At 32.5% G+C, this 18,782-nt stretch overlaps 1 protein-coding gene across 1 annotated transcript in view; it reads right to left on the reverse strand.

Annotated features, from left to right (window-relative positions):
* Positions 1-18,782, reverse strand: part of LOC118680748 (uncharacterized) — a 382,178-nt gene that overhangs the window by 265,622 nt on the left and 97,774 nt on the right. The gene's annotated exons all lie outside the window — the stretch shown is intronic.

Consider the following 18,782-nt stretch of genomic DNA (forward strand, 5'->3'; position numbering starts at 1 on the left):
GTCTCTGTACAATTTTATACACATTTTTATATATTTGTACATATATATATTTATATTGCCATCTCTCTGGAATAGCCTATTGGCGACATTCAAACAATAAAGTTATACTATTTTTCAGCATATTTTCCAAAAGGATCATATTTAAAAGGAAAACTATTTTCTTTTAAGAGTTGAATAGTTCAGCATTTTTGTAGGTTTACTTGTCTGATGACTGGTGCATTTTAGTTCACCTATAACTATATTTTTAATGTGAAATTCAGGCACTAATGGTATTTTAACTCATTGTTGTGTAAAAAAGGTCTCGTTGATTTTGACAATACTTGTAGTAGCACGAACACAGATATAAGTAATTTTAAAACCTTCCTATGGAAGAACTTTTTCAATAACACTACTTTTGTTTTTCAATAATAAGCCGTCTTAAAAACTCTTAAGCCTAATATGCTTATAATATATACACATAATATATTGTATTTATTTAGTGGAAGAGTCAATTAGCAAAGTCAAATGTTAACCCGATGAAAGTAGCCATATGCGAGATTTGTTTGAGATTATCTATATAAAGTATTCAATACGAGCAGATGAGAAGATTGGGCATTGTGACATACTTGTATATACAGTTACCTGATGGCTGCAATTTTGTACTAAAAAACTCAGTAGAAATCGAGTATCGATAGATGCAGAAAATGAAATTAAATGAAAAACTGAAACTGAATAATTTCCTCTAGTCTAGATTTAAAATTCGCCAGGATTGGAATTTACTACCAATCTGTTTTTGTATTATTCTAAGCAAAAGTGGTTGTATTAATTTCAATAACAATTTTTGAAAGATAAACAGATAGCCCGAAAAAATATCGTCGAGCCAGTAATATTGCACAGTAATATTTTTCATTGAAGTTCCAATAGGAAATTCGTTCACTTTAGACTATTTGAGCAATTGCCATAACTACATCTTGTAGAACATTGTGTCCTTTACGATACAGTTAATACAGGTTCAAGAATTACTGAGGTTTGCACTTTCCAGCGATCTACCCATTTGTGTTCAAGGAGCAAGACATACACTTTAATAACAGTAAGTACACATATTTTTTATATACAAAGCTCTTAGAGGAGTAAAAACTGTATAGCTTGATACAAGTATAATGACACAACTTAATGGGATTCTATGCGTATGTTAGGCTTAGTACCCAGGTCTGGTGAATTGGCATAAAAATATACAGGATACTTTATTAGTTCTTTATAATTATTTATGCTGAGTTCATGCGTACAATATAGTACAAAAAGATGGTTGATGTACAATTAACAATTAAAGAGAACTTACAAATCAGGTTTAAAACGAACGATTCAATATGGGTGCCAAGCTCGTTGTAATTATACACACATATAAGTATAATATTTGCCCTGTAACTTCATAAACGATGTGTACGTCCTTTATATTATTATACATTACCGTGTCTTTCATATATAAATACTATAAATAATTTATTTTATTATTTCGCTCTTATTCAACGAGAATTTAATGGCAAGCAATTTATTGCTTCCTACAACGCTTTTGTTTTGGTAGCTGGGCTTTGTGGCCTACATTAAGGCGCGTAATTCATTTAACGCCCTTTTAGCGCATTTTAACATTTCTAAATTATATTACATTTTTCATTTCCAGCTCAGAGAGCACAAGACACAATAATTTTACAGAATGATGTCATGAAGAGCCGGGAATGAAAAAGGAATACTAAATTGAGTGAAATAATAAAAAAAGTAATTAATGTGGTGCTGTTATTAGCATCTTTATGCGAAATTTTAACTTGGTAACCACTTTGCGATTATACAGAGAACAAATACTTTATTGTCTTGAAAGTATAAAGTAGTTATTTAAAGAAATCAAATTACTTATATTTTATTTTTCCCCTTCGGTGAGTTTCGTAATATATAAACAATTTTGGAATTTTGTTATATATATTTTTCCTCCTATGGTTAATTGGTTTATAGAAATCAAAAACGTATACATGACGTTGATGAATTATTTCTGATTTTTTTTTATTATTGTATTTTAACATAGACACATAATTTAAAAATAATACATGTCGATTTAACTTTTTTATATCTAAAAACAACATGCCACGCATCAAAAAATATGTTCTTATTATTTCGTCATACTTTTGCTCTCATTTTTGACGTGGACATTTTATGTGATCGTAGCAAGCCATAGATTGAAGCAAGTAATAGACTGCGACCAAAACACCCACGCTATGCTGCACTCCGGTGTGAAAAGGTAGCAGGGTATGAGTGGAAACTTAAGGAGCATTAGCGTCATAGAATTCATTGTGGAACAAAGACCGCGAGTGGCATCAGCGGATTTTAATTAAATATTTTGCCCTCTTGTCTGCCATACTCTGATTTGACATGATTTTACTTATCTTTGCAGTTGTTGTATATGGTAATCTATTGCGATGAGAATTAAATATAAATACATTTGTTAGCCTCCTAACTTCAAAAGCTAAAATAATTTGCACTAATTACCATTAAGTTGCACTAACGACTATACTCTTGCAACATGTTGCTACAGAGTATAATAGTTTTGTTCACCTAACGGTTTTTTGTATCACCTGAAACTAATCGAGATTTTTATAGGTTTACATATATATGAAAGATCAGGATGATGACAATAATTGAAATCCGAGTGACTGTTTCTCCGTCCGTCGGTCCGCCCGTCCGTCCGTCTGTGCAAGCTACAACTTGAGTAAAAATTAAGATATCTTTAAGACACTGCGTACACATGTTTCTTGAAACTCAAGAGACCCCTCGGTATTGAAGGCGGACGTAATCGGGCCACGCCCACAAAGTATCATTAAACGAAAACCTATAAAGTGTGATAGCTAAACAATGCACAAGTTTCAAAACCGTAACTTGGGACAGGAGATCGCAGTAGCTAGCGATACTTTTGGGTTAAAAACTGTTTAAAAATGACCACGTCCGAAATGACTTAATGTACATACCTTCCAAACTGCTAAAGCTGTATCAACCAGCCCTACTGAGAAGAAGTAGTTTTAGCGCCTCCTAAAACTTAGTGAAAATGGGTAACATCAGGTAGTAACCACGCCCACTAACCATATAACGGTTTAATTTCACCATCAAGATGGTCGTAGAGAGCGTTATGGGTGTTCGGGTGTAAAAATTTAATAAGGGGCGTGGCACCACCCACCTTTAGGTGAAATCATATACCCGAACTTAGCTCCATACTTGTTAAGTAGTATTGTAGTGTGGTTAATTTGAAGTAGGTTTAATATATTATTATTTATTCATAGACGTTGATGTGTAACTTCTTTAAATTATTTAAACCTAAAAATTATGCAATGAAGAATTCTCTAATAATTTTACTTCCTGGCGTCTAAAATCGAGCAGTCAAAGCATACAGAGAAAGTATGTGTACGTTTCAAGCTCTTGGTTATACAGTTCTTCGTAATATTGCATATATATGAATGAGTAAATCAAGTCGTACATATCCTACATATTAATTAAATGGGGAAATAATGTAATTTGTATTTAAATCACGACACTCATACGCCCCGGTGAACATTTAGCTACAATCATATATATATTGACACCCATAATGTACATACATTTGGCATTAATATGCAAAAAACGGATTTTAACCAGTTTCTCAGATTGCTCTTCACTCTTACGCACTCACCGTGTTGTAGAGTCAATTGCGTAAAATTTTTGTAGGAATTTTGGAACTTTAAATGATGAAATGCTTACAATACATACATGCTCATTTGCAGTTAGTAACGAAAATGAGATTTTGGTTTTGGGACTTTAGTTTTGATAAATGTAAAGTTTTCTAGGATTTTACTTTTAGTTACATTTTTCCCAGGTTAAAATGGAATTAATATCAACCATCCCTTTGGAATGCATCTTTAATTGGTGGAAAGGAATAAGTTATAAACTGTTATTTCTCTTGTTTGCAGATACTCTCAAGGTAAAGTAGATATAAGAACAAAAATTGTAGATTCCATAATAATTTGGAAACTATAATATATATATATATATTTGGACTTTTAATTTGCCTCTCTTGCAGTAAAATGAATGTTTAACTCGCCGATTTATATGTTAACTTTTAATAAAATTATATCGCTATCAGCATTTAAAGCCATTGTTCCAAAATCAACACCAATACATCACGATCCTGAAGGGCATTGGCTTCTCTTCTCGGTAGCTATGAATGTAAACATAACCTGTAAGAAAAATAACTACTTCATCAGAACAGATAGTATTATCTCAAGTTTCAATAACCCGTTAAGCGTTGGTATTTTCAAGAACCATGCTTCAACTCAAAGTCTGTAATCAGTAACCAATAACCCAGTTGTAAAGTGCAGTGAACACAAGGCCATCTCAATGTCAAAGCATACATGTGCACTCATTTATTACGCATGCAAGTTGGATAACACAATTCCAATTAAGAGGCTTTCTACATTCCCAGTGGAAACTCAAAAGCAAATAAAGGATTTGTTAAATAATGTTTCAGACGCACCTTTAGAAAGACAAATACGTGCCTATTCATACAGTCGCTTGCATAACTCAGACAGCAAGCTAACAGTATGTATGTACTAAGCTTTGGTGCTTACATTGACACATTGACTGAATCGGCAATCAAAATGTTTCAAAACCACAACAGAGTCAAAATAAGGACTTGCAGCCGTCAGGTGGATATTAAACAACTGCGTGCTATAATTAAAGGAATTCATCAATTTGAATTGGGCATTTACCGACCGAATTCATTAAACAAGATTTTATGTCCAAAGCGAAACTAAATTATATATACGTAACTTTTATATGTGCTATGTTCTTGGTTGACGCCATCCAAAAAAACAAAAACCCCAACAATTTCGCGTATGAACATATTTTATTTATTTCTACTCAGTTGCCAATGAAAATTTTTGATAAAAGGCGTTGAAAATCAAAACCAAATGAATGAACTTTGCAAGGAAACCTACAGCTTCATAGGGCTAATTAGCTATTGGCTCACTCATACCCCAGTGATCGTAGATTACTAATAACAAGTAACGAAGGGCTAAGTTCGGATGTAACTGAACATTTTATACTCTCGCAAAGTCAAATGGTACACTCGTTTTAGATTTCTTTGTGGACCTTGCCGCCTTGTTCTATGTTGACCGATATTTTAGGTAAAAAGTCATCTATAGGCACTGGGGTCCACTCATTTAGTACCTAGGGGCTTGAACAATTTTGGTTCGATTTAAACAATTTTTAATCACAAGGTGGTATACTTTTAGCGTATTATTTACGAAAAGTTTTACCCCGATATAATCATTGTTGCTTGATTTGCATACTGGAAAGTGAATAAATCAGATGGAATTGAAAACGATAAATGATGTTATATGGGAAATAGGCGTGGTTGTAGTCCGATTTCGCCCATTTTTTTACTATAACATAGAATTATGAGAAGAATATTATGTACCGAATTTGGTTAAAATCAGTTAAGCAGATCCCAATATATGGGTTTTCACCTAAAAGGGATGGTACCACGCCCACTATATAATTTTGAACGCGGTTCCTATAAAGTCATCTCATACCACCCCAGAGATAAAATTTAATGTCTATGGCTTGTTTAGTGCTTGATTTATCGCGCTTTTAGTAGTTTTTAACAGCACCGTTATATAGGGAGAAGGCGGGGCCCATTTTCACACCGTAGATAGAGATGCTAATGCTAACATTTGTCCCCAGTGAATTTTGTTATTATAGCTTCAGTGGTATAGGAGATATTCATATTAAACTTATTAAGGGGCAGGACCACGCCCATTTAAAAAAAAATATAAACTGCAGATGCTCCTTAATGTGATCCAGTATATCAAATAAGAGTCTTGTATCTTGTTGCGGAGCAATTTATTTGATTTTGATTAATGGCGTTTTGTGGGCGGGGCAGTGATCCGATTACGCCCATCTACAATACCAACCGTCTTACGGTACAAAGAAACATGTGAACCAAGTATCCTAAAGATATCTGAAGTTTTACTCAAGTTAAAGCTTGCACAGACGGACGGACAGACAGTCACCCGGATTTCAACTCGTCTCTTCATCCTGATCATTTTACATAACCCTATATCTAACTGGACTAGTTTTAGGTGATACAAACAACCGTTAGGTGAACAAAACTATTATACTCTGTAGCAACAAGTTGCGAGAGCATAAAAAGTATATAAGGCAAAATATAATACCGCAGACACGTATCAACAAACAAATACGTATGAATGTATATTTAGTAGCACTGCACTCAGCAGGAAATAGTTGTAAAAGTGAAAACAACAAATAAGCGGTATCAGGATCAACATTGTACGAGTAAATGTTAATAAAACAATAGAGCCAACGAATGACTAACGCCATTGGGGGCACATAGGGCTCATTATGTAATTATACATTCGCTAGCACTCGTCTAGCTATTGATGCTGCGCTGTGTGGTAAATTGTGGCTGGTATTGAATATGAGCACCTACAACTGGCATGGCTTGTCACACATCCACACATGCTTTAAAGCCGGATTGTGCATATTAAACAATTAATAGGCGCACAGAAATTTTCCGCGCATCATAGCGTATTAGAATAAAATGAAAAATCTCTTGATATCAAAGTACGTCTTAGCATAGGAACAAATATAATGGCTAGAAGTTTATTTGTCACGAGAATAAAATGTTTTTATTCACTGGAAAATAGTAATAAATAGTTAGTAAAATGACCTGCCAGTGCATCGTTTGTACTCTTGTACATTTTTCTCTCCACATAAAATAAAACAAAAATCAAATAATAATTGAAACATGCGTCAGAGCAAATTCTATTTGACAACTATAAAGCTGCTGTCTGAAGAGAAATATTAAACCGTAAGTATCTTTCTGACTGTTCATGTGAAAGATTTAACAAATTCATATTCTTTCGACTTTCCTTTCTAACTTGGTAACTTAATTTGAGGACTCAGTTTTTGGAAACTATTTATCAGTTAGTTGAAAGCCCAACAGGTCTTCTCTTGGCTAATATATTCTAGAAAGGAGTGGTGAGATTGACATGGAAACAATAAATGGACTTCATTTTTAATTAAAATTGAACCTTTTATTTTCATATTTAGAAATAATATGACTTTTAAATTTAATTGAAAATTGTATTCGTAGGCGAAAGAAAGCATCATTATTTAAGTTCCTTTTGCTCACGAGCTATTTAGGTTACTCAGGTGGCAATGTCTTAGCAAAAGAAGCTACTACAACTCATCAGAGTCAACTGTAGCTATCAGCGAACTTTAGTGCTAATTATGCCATAAATCGACGTATCCCTTTGTCATCAATCATCAAAAATCAGAAAACTCTACTACTCTCTAAATTAATGATATGATTTTCCACATTTATACGTTTATCTATCCATTTACACATAAATCCGTTATTTACTAAAAATTACTTATCGAGTTATCAGTATGGTGCATGTTGCTTTTATCAGTGCAGAAATACACAATTTAATATTACATAAAATATTTGTGAGCTTAATTAGTGTGCCAAAAATAGAGTGCGACTATAATGCATAATGTTAGCGATCCGTTATAAGATAACGAGAAAGCAAAAACACCAGGACAATTGTAACAAAACTTTATTATTTTGTGACTTTTCCATCACATTGAGTTGAGGTAAACTTCTAAATTACGTGAGGTTATTTACTGAAAAGTAAATGAAATCGTGTGTGGGATATGTCAGCATATGCATACATATACATAGATACATTTTCAGCTTCGTTGGTTTTCCCTTTAATTTGCCGAAATGTATTGAGTTTGTGTGTTAATAGCAGTTTCTGCTCATCTTAATGTTGACAGCACAGCTTCAGTTAGCTGTTTTGGCCTTACAAGTGTCTGATTAGTATAAAGTCAATCGAAAATTTGTAAATATTTTATATAGCTATATGGGAGATTGGGTTGGTATTAGCCAGGATGCAAATAATGCATTAAAATCATTGAATAATGATTAACATTTGAAAAGAATTTTAATAACGCATTCCGGATCAAAAATTAAAAAAAAAAAATTTTATTAATCCCAAAAACAAATTAGAGATAAACATTTAATTTTTAGTCTAAAATTTTTTAAATATAATACTCTTATAATACATTATCATGAAATGATGCTAACTGAGTTTCATTGAGGTACCTTATATACCATCGCCGATATATGAGCAAAGTCAACCGGAAGCTTGAGAATCCTAAAATTAGTTATTTGAGGGCTAAAGCAGGTTTTATTTCGATTTTATCCAATTTAGGCACATATATACACTGTTATTAGTGAAATCACTTTCCTAATTACATTAAGGCAACTCAATATTGACCGATATATGCGATATAAAGTCAACCGGAAGTTTAAAAATCTTTGTATTAGTTACAGGGCTAAATTAAGAATTGCCGCGATTCAACCAATTTTTAAAATACAGGCACATTGCTATCAGAAATAAAATTTTCACCGAATATCTGTAATATATATCACACAATTGGTCATTTGCTTAAACGAATTCTGACAATTTTTAGACTCGAGACTATCCGATACATTCAAGAGTGCTTAATTCGTATACTGGAAAGTGAAATATTCAGATGGAAGTAAGCATAGGCTTTGACCATTTTCAGAGAGTAATATAGGATTTCTGGAATTGGTTTAAACGGGCCAAGTGGGTCCGAAGATATGTGATTTTACACAAAAGTCGGCGTTGCCACGTCCATTTGATGATGAATTTATTTACTAACAACCGTTGTATGGAAAGTGGGCGGGGTTATATTCCGATTTCATTTGTTTTCAAACTGTCCTTAATCAATTTATATATTAATTTTAATGTAGTCTATAATCTAAACCTATTAAAAGTAAATCGCCTATTATTTTTATAGTGGCAATCTTTCATCAAAGACCAGAGATGGTTAGACGCGAGAAACTTTTACTAGAATTAGCTTAAGTGGGTCAGCAATGGTTGTAAATTGGAAGATGTTTTTGAAACTAAATAAAGCCTGTACCATGTATATGCTTTCAAAATTCTTTTTGCAATATATATGCAAACTAAATACAATACTCGAACGACCAATTTATTTTTAAATAAGTTTCGTACAAAATTTCATTTTTATTTAAATATGTTGCTTCATATAATAAAAAGCACGTTTGTATACGGGGGCTGCACCTCGAGTAAACTTTGAGTGTGTTGTACTTCGGATGCACTTTTGATTTGATTTACTTCACGCCAATAACCGTAACTTTGAATTGATTACTAAGCTCATATATTGTCGAAATGGCTGGTGATATTTCTTTTCCATATTTATGAGCTTTGATTATAATTGAACTTTCAGCTTGCTAAAAAAATGTTAAAAAGATAAAAGATATGAAAATAAGTAAAATCTAATTATTCAATGAAAAGATCTTCTTAGTATTATTCACTAGCTGCTACTGAAGCTGTTGTTGCTAGAGATGTAATGTTTCCAAATTTGTATACGTTACCTTGAGATCCTAAACGGGTACCAGTTACAATGTAGAAAGCTCTGTGTGCTCTAATTGGTCCTACGGCGTAGTGTGATGATGGTAATGCAAATTAAACAAGAAAAAGGAAAAGAAAATTGAGTTATTACAATATTGATATCTGTGCTCTTATAAGGTGAAATACAGGTACATATACATTAGGGTGTCCGTTATTTCTCAAGTTGATTGTTGTTTTACAAACGCCCCTGAAGTTGCAGTTTTAACCCTAAAAGAGGATCCAACGGAAACAAGCTCTTTTTTCAATTAAAGCTCTGCTTGAATCATATTTTACATATATATATCATATCGGATTTTTTTGATATTGAAACAGTATACCTACAGCCTTAAGAAAATGATATTCTAGTACAAAGTTATCCGCTTTAATAATAAAGGATCTCGTTTTTCCATATAAATATTAATAAGTATACATCAAATGACCTGAGCATTCATACATTCATGGTCTACTGTAAAATTTGATGCATAATTTTATTACATATTACTTTTAACCGAATGGTTTTATGAAAAAAAATGTCAGACCTTTTTTGTAGAACGGAAAATTTTCCTTTTAGTGTATCAAAGTCTAGAATTAATTGCTTTGGAGATAAAAAATTTATTGTAAAAGATTAAAAAAATCCCATAATTAATATATGGGAAAAGTAAAATGACTTCGGCACGGTTAAAATTGAAAATAAAGAGTTTGTTTCTATTGGATCCTCTTTCGTCACTTATCTGTCTTTTAGTCTCAAACTCACAGCTTATATTAAGCCGATGCTGTCATAGAAATTTACAATTGCAAATAAATTCTTATCATTACAAGTAAAGAAGGGCTAAGTTCGGGTGTAACCAAACATTTTCTACTCTTGCAACTTAAAAGGGTCAAACACGGCTAAATATCCTAAGGTGTTGGCAATACTAAAAATGTAGTGAAAAAGTTTAACTTCATTGTTTGACGAAATCGTAAATGGATTATAATCAAATTTGTATCGTATAGTATCAAATACGCCAATTATGCGGAGCGGAAATGTTACATAACCAAATTCAACAATAATGATTATTATAACACCCACAACTTTAAATAGCGTTAATGCAGAAACAATGACAGTGATGAATAGCACACAGGCCATTGTACTTATAATGTGGCGGTTGTGGCTTGATGGCATTACATACCATGCATATTTGTACACACTCACTAGTTATTTGTCCACCTTTCAGTCACAGGCAGTCGAGTGGAGTAGGGCTCGGTGGTTAGTAGAGAATTATTTTAGGTATGTGTATATTTAAGTAAGTATTTCATTGTAGGTATTTATTTTTGTTCTTGCTAAACATTACAAGACGACACCTCGCGCGGCCAAATACTCAAGTTTTTATACTCACTGGAATTTGCTGATATTACTTATGGGATTGGTTTGGTTTTTATATATCGTTATCGAAGACGAATATACTGAGAAGCCTTCGAAATATTTTTGAGCAGTGAAATAAGAAAAGAAAAAGTCAATCAAATATAATTGAATTGCACCAAATTTCTTTATATTTTTCCTATCAATCCTATCAAAACTGCATACTTGTATTTAGTCTCGACAAACAAAAAGCGAAAAGTATAGGAAATGGGTAGACAATGTACAAATTGCTCAAAAAGGAATATCGATTGGCATCTCAAATTTCGCGACTGTCTTTTATTGTTTTTGTGTGCGTGTACATATAAATATACAAGTATACCATACATACATATGTATAATGAAAGTCGGTTGCCAAAAATATATTTGTATAACAATTGGTACACATTTAAAGGCACAAGCGTGTTCGTTTGTACGCCGCAAGTTCTTGCGATTAAACCCAATATATATTCACATGTGTACTAGTATATTTAGTGTAATAATATATGTATATGAAAATGTTTGAAAAATAACTTGAATTCCTTATTAAGTTTTCCATTAGTAAAGCGTTTGTGAAGAAATTTCCAGTATTTAATTCTTTTACGAATTTCAATTTGATATGCTAATTCGAATTGTTTCCAATAATACCCTACTAAGTAGTACAAAAATCGCTATTACCAAGCATCATATTTATAGCCCAATATTGTTAATATCATAGCTTTGATAAATAGTGTAAACATTAGTAGATATTTGGTTTATTATCGAAAAAGACTTTATCAATGAATGTAAATTAGAACTCGAAATTAACATACATAGTTCAACCGAAATCGGCTCAACTCTGAGCTGGACCGAATAGATCTTTTATTTTAACACTTCAGGCATTATAATTCGACTGTTATAATACTGTCATATCTATACGGCCTGATACTGTTCTCAAGATATATTTGATAGAAGTCTCTTATAAAGACATAGTCCAGGTTAGACAGGAATTGTCATCATTGTCGTAACCATCAAAAATATTCTCAAAATAATAAAAATTCAGAATAGCGAGTTTGGTATTATTACACAAATTTTGAAAGAGACATATTTTTAACTGCTTCTTGAACAAGATACGAACATTTCACTTACGGAGTAAGACAAAAGTTTTAAAACTCGCAGTATAAGCTATTTTAGAGTATATTGAAATAGTTCTTGAGAAGTTGTAGCAATAAATATTGATGCACAAGATGGATAAGAATTTCCTGATATCTCTCCGCGGTTTAGTTAAGACTGAAAATGAGCCTTCTTTACCCTTAGAAGAATATTAAAGAAGCGAACTATTTTTTTTTTAAAGTTTAAAGGGAAGTTATTCAGAAAACAAACTGTAAAAAGCATCTGCTCCTTAACTTAAACAAAATATTCGAACTCAAACAAATCAATTAATATTTGTGTTGTTCATATTCAATTTATAAATAGAAACAAGACATTAAATAATATGTATTCGCTTTTTACCTAAGATTTGAGATCACTCTTTTGAAACAATTCATTGTTATTACAAACATTTTAGTCTTTTGATATCTGACTTTACGGCAAAGTAACTTTTATAATTTAGTCGCCACTGCTCGTAAGTCATTACTTGCTAATATTATAACATATTGCTGATTTTTGCTTTAATATTTCATAGAGTTGAATAAATATCCGTAATTTAAAACCGACAATGGCTTGCTTGTAAACACTGAATGTATCCCTTCTCTTTTTGTGTTAAACTTATGCCCACATCTTGGCTTGTAGATTTTGCTCTTTCTGTTCTGCGTGCATCATGCAATGATGACTTCTATAAGTCATACATTTTTGTCGCTCAGACAATTGGTTCCCAAATCAGTTGCAACTGACGCAGGACTGTGGCTTATTTAATAGCCGCCTTTGTTTTTGTTCGCAACTATATACTTGTATATGACGTATAGCACAATTTCAGCTTTATTGCAGGCAAGTAATTTAATGGACAGGCCCGCCATTTACAGAGGCGAGTAACCCACAAATGTATATTCACCACAATGAGATTATAAGCTTTACAGATACCCCAAACACTTTCAAACAAGACCGAACAAATCAAATGGAAGCCAAAAAAGTAAGGAAGGGCTAAGTTCGGGTGTGACCGAAAATTTCATACTCTTCTGACTTACAAGGATCAAAGCCACATAATGTATATGTATATGGAGTAAAGCCAGCTGGACATTTCAAAATCGTGAGTTATATGGCAAGTATTCGCCCGCTTTCATAAATTCATGAACAGAAAAACACAGCTATTAGAAAACCAGGCTTTCTCAATTTCATTAAAATAATTAGCACATTGGCCTATATATGTGTTATAAAGTCAACTGGAAATTCGAAAATCTTTATATTAGGTATATGGGAGCTAAGAGAAGTATTGATCCGATTCAACCCATTTTTGTTGGAAGGATATTTTATTATAATATTAATGAAACATTTTCCCCTTTAAGAAAATAGCTCACAGATTGACGGATATTTTCGGCAAAAAGTGAGCCGTAGGCTCTGGCGTCCACATTTCCGGTATCTGGTGTCATGAATAGTTATGGTCCAATTTTTAGACCTGAGATGACGTACCTTAAAGGAAATATTCAAATTTGTATCCCGACATACTAATTAGTGCTTGATTTGTATACTGGAAGGTGAAAAAATTAAATGGAATTTTAAGTTGTGTTTTGTGGGAAGTAGGTGTGGTTACTGTCCGATTTCGCCCGTTTTCGCTCTGTTACATGGGAATGCCAAAATAATCGTATGTACCAAATTTGGTTGAAATTTGTGGAGTTCGTTCAGATATATGTAATTTCATTTATATAAATGTGGGCGGTTCAAATTATCCTATTTGGACACCTGCTCCTATAAAGACCTTTCGTGTAAGCTCTGATGTAAAATTTAATGTTCATGACGCATTTCGTTATTGATTTATTGCAGTGTTAGTATTTTTAACAAAACCGTGATATTGGGAGTGGGCGGGGTTATCATCCTATTTCACCAATTTTCGTGCTGTCGCAAGAGTTTTCAAAATGATATGCCCTGTGAAAATTTTAGTGATATAGTTTTATTGGTGTGGGAGATATATACATTAAACCTATAAAAGAGCGGGGTCGCACCTCTTTCACTATATATGTTTTCGATTAATGGCGTTTTGTGGGCAAGACAAGTCCGATTTCGCCCATATACTAACTCGTATCATCATCCTGATCATTTATATATAAATAATAACTGGATTAGTTTTAGGTATTATTAACAATCGAGAAGAACGAAAACCACTTAAATGAATCAATTGCAAAATGATTCACAACGCTTCAGAAAATTCCTGAAGAGATCACTACGAATAAAATTCGAAAGTAGAATTAAGGGCTCTTTTAAAGAAATGTAGTCGTAAAAATTAAAAATGCTAAATCTTTATTTCAACTTAAATCAGTTTCTTGAAACTTTTTTTGCCCTTTTTCATTTAATTCTTCTAATTCTCTTATTCATATTTTTTTTATTGTGTTTTGATAATTTCTAATATATTAAATATGAGAATTAATAAAACAAAAAAATTTTATTTTTATTTTTTATTTGATTTAATTATTAACAATACTTTCGATTCCCTAATAAACTACGATAATGAAACATTACTTTTGTAATTTGGTTTTAAAATTTTTGCACGTCTTTCTGCATAGATTTGTGAATTTTTCGTAACAAATATTTAAGAAATGTAGTTGCATGGATTGGATGATTTTTATTCGACTTTTTTATATTTCATATTTTTCATTTAAGGTAGCTATAACATGTGTGAAAAAATATATGTATACTCGAACTATCCAACAGCCGACGCATTCACCTAAATCTATCTCTTTCCAGACTAACAAAAATATATGACTAACAAAAAACTATGACAATTGGAATTTAAAGCGATGCCTCGGGCGCCCAAAACGTGAGAAAACTGAAGGTATACTTTATGGTAAGTGAGAGGCGAGAATGTTAAAAGTAAAAACGAAAGCAACACTTTCACTTCAGCTACTCACTACTTATGGACACACCCCTTTCGCCCACTCGCGGTGGTTAAATGTTTGTTTTTATATATAAGCAAATATTAACAATACTTTTTGTCGTCAAAACAGTCATTTCGCGTTTTTGTCAATTGCTTCGCGAAAGCAACAAAACAAAAGCAATATAAATATATTGAAACAACAACTTTAAACTGCAGACAATTAAAAAAATATATTTATTTAAAGTAATTAAAACAAAAACAATATGCTTGCATGTATGTATACAAATACAAATAGATGTCCATTTCAGTCAGCAGCAATGCCAATCCTAAGGTTTTGCTCGCCTGTCAGCATTTTATTTGTTGCTATCATTTGGATCGAGTAGCAGTGCGCAATTAAACCAGCTGCCATGAGCGTATATTTTTAAGTGTATGTGAGCGTTTGCTGCTATTTACCATGTGGTAGACCACGATGGCCGCCGAGCAAACTAATAAATTTTAGAGGACCCAACACAAAGTACTACAATAAACGAACACGAACGACATGAGCTGAAAGGTCACCAACTTAATGCCAGTATGTGCTGGGAAAAATATCAGCGTTTGTGAAGCCGTGGAGGAGTTAGCAGACAATGAACGTCGAAGACGCCATATGTAGATAATGGATGTGGTCAGCAGAGGAGCTCTGGTAATTCCCCATACACACTCTTTTAATTGAGTGGTTAATTTTGTAAAATGTAACTTCGGGTAATACTTGTATAAATGAGTAAAACGTTGCATACTTTTTATCAAATAGAAAGATATATAATGTTACTATGACTATTCTTCAAAGTCATACACCAAGAGGCTATAAGATAGTAACATGAGTTAGTTTTTGTTGCAGCTTGCCTCTTAATAAGCGTTATTTATTCGAAGGTTCTCAAGATTACTTTAATTTCTCCTCTGATTCCTCTTTATTTCAGAAATTCAAGGTAGTTATATGATACATTCTACACATATCGCTATTAACCAAACTGAAACTCTCTTTGTATGCTTGGCGATTGAAGATCCATCACTCTTTCCTGATCGTATCTCATATTGCACTCAGGAAAGTATCCGGCCTAGACAGACTTCTGAAGATCAATTTTCGATTATCATTCGATCATGCTGGAAAGATGATGGAGCACAACCTAAGTGCCGTGATTTTTCTTTAATTTACAACACCGGCCTCATCAAAAGCTTATTTCGCATAGACGATTGAACAGTGGGAAGATTGTACATTATATGCACTGCTAACATTTTACTGCTTGTGCAGTCTTCGGTGTTTGACTGGATTGCCAGTTTGCTACTATCATTTCCGCTTTACTGTTGTTGTTTTAACTTTTTACCGTTTCTTTGCGTTTTTATTTTTCTTATATTTGTTTGTGTGCAAAATGTCTGTTACATGTAGAGCATTCAATTAAAGAGAAGTCATACTTATAATGCTTTGATTATAATTGAACTTTCAGCTTGCTAAAAAAATGTTAAAAAGATAAAAGATATGAAAATAAGTAAAATCTAATTATTCAATGAAAAGATCTTCTTAGTATTATTCACTAGCTGCTACTGAAGCTGTTGTTGCTAGAGATGTAATGTTTCCAAATTTGTATACGTTACCTTGAGATCCTAAACGGGTACCAGTTACAATGTAGAAAGCTCTGTGTGCTCTAATTGGTCCTACGGCGTAGTGTGATGATGGTAATGCAAATTAAACAAGAAAAAGGAAAAGAAAATTGAGTTATTACAATATTGATATCTGTGCTCTTATAAGGTGAAATACAGGTACATATACATTAGGGTGTCCGTTATTTCTCAAGTTGATTGTTGTTTTACAAACGCCCCTGAAGTTGCAGTTTTAACCCTAAAAGAGGATCCAACGGAAACAAGCTCTTTTTTCAATTAAAGCTCTGCTTGAATCATATTTTACATATATATATCATATCGGATTTTTTTGATATTGAAACAGTATACCTACAGCCTTAAGAAAATGATATTCTAGTACAAAGTTATCCGCTTTAATAATAAAGGATCTCGTTTTTCCATATAAATATTAATAAGTATACATCAAATGACCTGAGCATTCATACATTCATGGTCTACTGTAAAATTTGATGCATAATTTTATTACATATTACTTTTAACCGAATGGTTTTATGAAAAAAAATGTCAGACCTTTTTTGTAGAACGGAAAATTTTCCTTTTAGTGTATCAAAGTCTAGAATTAATTGCTTTGGAGATAAAAAATTTATTGTAAAAGATTAAAAAAATCCCATAATTAATATATGGGAAAAGTAAAATGACTTCGGCACGGTTAAAATTGAAAATAAAGAGTTTGTTTCTATTGGATCCTCTTTCGTCACTTATCTGTCTTTTAGTCTCAAACTCACAGCTTATATTAAGCCGATGCTGTCATAGAAATTTACAATTGCAAATAAATTCTTATCATTACAAGTAAAGAAGGGCTAAGTTCGGGTGTAACCAAACATTTTCTACTCTTGCAACTTAAAAGGGTCAAACACGGCTAAATATCCTAAGGTGTTGGCAATACTAAAAATGTAGTGAAAAAGTTTAACTTCATTGTTTGACGAAATCGTAAATGGATTATAATCAAATTTGTATCGTATAGTATCAAATACGCCAATTATGCGGAGCGGAAATGTTACATAACCAAATTCAACAATAATGATTATTATAACACCCACAACTTTAAATAGCGTTAATGCAGAAACAATGACAGTGATGAATAGCACACAGGCCATTGTACTTATAATGTGGCGGTTGTGGCTTGATGGCATTACATACCATGCATATTTGTACACACTCACTAGTTATTTGTCCACCTTTCAGTCACAGGCAGTCGAGTGGAGTAGGGCTCGGTGGTTAGTAGAGAATTATTTTAGGTATGTGTATATTTAAGTAAGTATTTCATTGTAGGTATTTATTTTTGTTCTTGCTAAACATTACAAGACGACACCTCGCGCGGCCAAATACTCAAGTTTTTATACTCACTGGAATTTGCTGATATTACTTATGGGATTGGTTTGGTTTTTATATATCGTTATCGAAGACGAATATACTGAGAAGCCTTCGAAATATTTTTGAGCAGTGAAATAAGAAAAGAAAAAGTCAATCAAATATAATTGAATTGCACCAAATTTCTTTATATTTTTCCTATCAATCCTATCAAAACTGCATACTTGTATTTAGTCTCGACAAACAAAAAGCGAAAAGTATAGGAAATGGGTAGACAATGTACAAATTGCTCAAAAAGGAATATCGATTGGCATCTCAAATTTCGCGACTGTCTTTTATTGTTTTTGTGTGCGTGTACATATAAATATACAAGTATACCATACATACATATGTATAATGAAAGTCGGTTGCCAAAAATATATTTGTATAACAATTGGTACACATTTAAAGGCACAAGCGTGTTCGTTTGTACGCCGCAAGTTCTTGCGATTAAACCCAATATATATTCACATGTGTACTAGTATATTTAGTGTAATAATATATGTATATGAAAATGTTTGAAAAATAACTTGAATTCCTTATTAAGTTTTCCATTAGTAAAGCGTTTGTGAAGAAATTTCCAGTATTTAATTCTTTTACGAATTTCAATTTGATATGCTAATTCGAATTGTTTCCAATAATACCCTACTAAGTAGTACAAAAATCGCTATTACCAAGCATCATATTTATAGCCCAATATTGTTAATATCATAGCTTTGATAAATAGTGTAAACATTAGTAGATATTTGGTTTATTATCGAAAAAGACTTTATCAATGAATGTAAATTAGAACTCGAAATTAACATACATAGTTCAACCGAAATCGGCTCAACTCTGAGCTGGACCGAATAGATCTTTTATT

This window comes from Bactrocera oleae, chromosome 4 (assembly GCF_042242935.1).
Source record: "Bactrocera oleae isolate idBacOlea1 chromosome 4, idBacOlea1, whole genome shotgun sequence".
In the NCBI taxonomy this organism is placed as follows: domain Eukaryota; kingdom Metazoa; phylum Arthropoda; class Insecta; order Diptera; family Tephritidae; genus Bactrocera; species Bactrocera oleae.